At 50.6% G+C, this 3,740-nt stretch overlaps 1 long non-coding RNA gene across 1 annotated transcript in view; it reads left to right on the top strand.

The window, feature by feature from the left end:
* The first annotated feature begins 2,043 nt into the window (after window positions 1–2,043).
* LOC123431381 overlaps window positions 2,044–3,740 on the top strand; it is a 1,942-nt gene continuing 245 nt past the window's right edge. Inside the window, exons 1-2 of the long non-coding RNA XR_006623098.1 lie at window positions 2,044–2,648; window positions 2,722–2,939. This is a non-coding gene — a long non-coding RNA (uncharacterized LOC123431381). The remainder of the gene's footprint in view (window positions 2,649–2,721; window positions 2,940–3,740) is intronic.

Below are 3,740 nucleotides of genomic sequence, written 5' to 3' on the forward strand. Positions count from 1 at the left end.
CTCGTAGTGCTTTGGCACATAGCATAATAATGCTACAAATACTCTTAAAGTAATACGTTCAAAAACACAGAAACCTTCAGATGAAGCACATAGCAAGCACTAAACAAAAATTCCAACACCTAAACCCTAAACTGGTCGTGGATGTTGTTGGATTTGGTACTAGCAAGGTTGCTTTGGATATAGCATTGTTTTATAGTATAGTTCGGGGCCATTGAAGCATCCCATCAGAATACCTGCGGAACAGCCGGGTTGTCATTATCTCATCCAAGCAGACATGTCATCGCCATCACAGCACTGCCATGGCGGGGAAGCACGCCATCGCAAGTCAAAACATCGTCGAAGAAAACGGGCTTGCGTCACATCATCGCCCTAGGCTGCCGTTGTAATATCGTCCAAGCAGCCTTACCATCGTCGTCCCAACACTGCCACCGTCGGGAAGCACGTCGTCCCAATATCGTGGAAGAATTCGGACCTCCGTCGCAGCATCGCCTCATGTTGCCGTTGTAATATCGTCGAAGCAGCCATGCCGTTATCGTCGCAACACCGCCACGGCCGAGAAGCACGCCATCGCAACATCGTTGAAGCAATCGGGTCTCTATCACAACATCATCATGGTCATCAAAAGCACGTAATTGCATCATCACCGTGACCATTTGAAGCATGCTACCATCATGGTTGGTCATAGGATCGTCGCAGCTATAGAAGCACCCATCACGGTCATCGACGCACGACATCTCAACATCATCGAAGCAGCCGGGTTGCCATAGTAGCATCGTCGCGGCTGTCGAAGCACCCATTGCGACCATCGAAGCACTCGTCGAAGTACGACATCACAATATTGGCGAAGCAATCGAGATTCCATCGCAGCGCCGTCATGGTCGTCAAAGCACACAATCACATCAGTCATGCCCATTTGAAGCATGATACCGCCGCGGTTGGTCATAGCATAATCGCAGCTGTCGAAGCGGACGGGTTGCCATCGTAGCATCGCCACGGATGTCGAAGATCCCACATCGACCATCGAAGCATGCCATCGCAACATCATTGAAGTAGGCAAGTTGTCGTCGTAACACAGCCGCAACCATCAAATGCACACGGATCAAAGCATGCCGTCACAACATCATCGAAGCACTTAGACTGTGGTCGCAGCATCGCCACGGCCGATGAAGCACACAACCGATGTGCCATCCCCGTGGTTACCAATGCATGTTGTCACAACATCGTTGAAGCGTACCGGCGTACTTGTTGCAACAGAGAGACGCTCTCATTGCAACGTCTTTTGGTATGCCTCGCATGACGACGGCGCCCCCCTCGTAACTAGATACACGATGTTGGAAGGAAATATGCTTCTTCTTTTTTGCAAAGACGGCCGTCCGACGCTCCAAACCTTGTTGCAACTAGTGCATTTTTTTGTTTTGAAAAGCATGCATTTTTTTGGTCTATTTGTTGTTGTGACTGTAAAAAAGGTCTTTTAGTTTAACAATACTTTTGCAAGAGTCGAAGTGTTTCATATAAAAGATTGAATCATTTTTTACTGTTTTTGTCGTATTTTTTGTTGCATTAGCTGGTATGTTTAATTGCAAAAATAGGACCAAGTTTTATTTTTTCTATTTTTTCATCTCTTGCTGAAATGCAATCAAGTGAACCCTAAAAAAGGTGATTAGATGCAATGTAGACAAGGGTAAAGACTTGGCAGGATTGACCAGACCGTTTTTGTAAAAATCAATAGATGCACGTAAAGTAGGCTGGTACGGCAAGTCACGCCAGAAGTTGAGATGGAGCGAGTACGTCAGTATGGAAAGCGAGACCCATGTAATAAATTCCCACGCGTGGATCCAGCAAATTAATCTCTAGGCGGCTGATGTTACGTGCATATCAGTCGGATGATTCTAAAAAAATGACTAATGTCGTTCCTCCAACCGGCGGTCCCAAAGTCCCAACTCCCACCCCTCAACCGGCGCGTCCTCTCTCTCAAAAAAAAAAAAAAAAAGTCCCAACCGGTTGCGTCCTCTCCTCTCCCACCCGACCACTCATCTCCTCTCTTCTCCTTCTCCCACCCGCGGCGCCATGGCCCAGACCCCCCCTGCCTCCTTTCGAGCCCGGCCATGGATGGATCCTCAGGAGGAGGAGAAGAAGGGCGCCGGGCTCCCCTGCAACTCCCCTTCCCGCTCCTCGCCGCCAGACTTTTCTCTCGCCCTCTCTCCTCGCCGCCGTTGGCTAACCCTAGCCATGCAGCCTCCGGTGAACTTCGTCGCCTAGTTCGCCGGCGCATTGCCTGCCCCTTCTGGCGCACCTCCTAGACGTCTCCTGCACGCCTCCCCGGCTCTGCATCGCCTCGCCTCGCCTCCTGGTGCTCGTGCGTCTCGGCTTGTGGGCGACGGCCGTGGTGATGCGGCGGTTGCCGGCCATGGCTTCCCGCGTACACGCGGTCGTGTGCTTGGCTGGCGTTCCCGCTCATCGTCGCCAGATCCCCACCCTCCTCTCCTCTGCCGCCCACCCCGACGACGGGAACCGCCACTCACCACCAATTCCTTCCTTGACCTCCCCTTCTCGTTGCCCGTCCACCACCGGATCCGGTCATCGCAGGTGGCCCGACGTCGAGGACCACGCCGGCGGCTGCACCGTCCATATCACCCCGCCTGCGCCAGGTACATCCCTTATTGTCCCCTCCATGCCATCTCTCACCACCAATTTCCCTCACCTCTCTTACCCTTTTTCCAGATCTGAACCGTCAACCGCCACGACCCTGACCACCGCGTCCTCGGAACGGGCAGGACAAGAGGAGGGAGCAGGGCGACGTCCGACGGCGACCTGACCATCCTCCTGGTTCTCGCCGGCAACCACTTCCTCGTGCTCTTGCTCAACATGGAGGAGGGAGGAGGGAGTCCGTTGGTGCGGGGCCCACGGCACCACTCCCTCGTGCTTCTCCTCAACATCCGGTGAGGCTTTGCTTCTTCCCGTCCCCTCTGTTCCACAATCTTCTTTTTGTATTTTTTCCCCTTGATGTTGCTTGCACGGTTCAAAAAAACCATATCATCTGTTGGCACTTTGTCCGTGTGTTTTAACATTGTGTGTTTTGGGTGCCGTCCACCTTCGAACCGCAACTCCATCCATCTTTTTCTCTTTCGGCTTATAAATTAACTATTCCACAAATGCTTGCTTGCTTGATTAGTCCGTCCCTCCGGCCGGCCGCCATCCATCTTTTTCTCTTTCGGCATATAAATTAACTATTTCACAAATGTTTGCTTGCTTGATTAGTCCGTCCCTCAGGCCGGCCGCCCGTCGCGTATCTACTACTCTCTTATTCTCAGTTTATCTCACTTTCCCTCTGAAACCCTCTCTTTCTCTCTTTTTTCTGCTAGCATCGTTGGTCCGTGATTACGGCCGGGTAGGTGTCATCTGATTGATACATCCGTCCATGGAATGGATTGGATTGGTTGATTGATGAGTTGGCTTCTCTTGTCCCGCCCAAGCTGGAAAGTTGTCTCTAGCAAGCTAGCTATCCGCTGGCGGTTATGCTCTTCCATATTCTATCATTCCTTCTCTATGCATGCATTGGACAGTTGTCCAACAAACCACCATCATCGTTGTAATTTAGTACTTCCTCCTTCCAAAAATACTTGTCATAAAAATGAAAGTATAGAAATGAAAGTATCTAGATGTATTTTCATTCTAGATACATTCATTTTTATTTATTTGGGTGACAAGTAATTACGTACGGAGGGAGTATGTATTGATTA

This window comes from Hordeum vulgare, chromosome 2H (assembly GCF_904849725.1).
Source record: "Hordeum vulgare subsp. vulgare chromosome 2H, MorexV3_pseudomolecules_assembly, whole genome shotgun sequence".
In the NCBI taxonomy this organism is placed as follows: Eukaryota; Viridiplantae; Streptophyta; class Magnoliopsida; order Poales; family Poaceae; genus Hordeum; species Hordeum vulgare.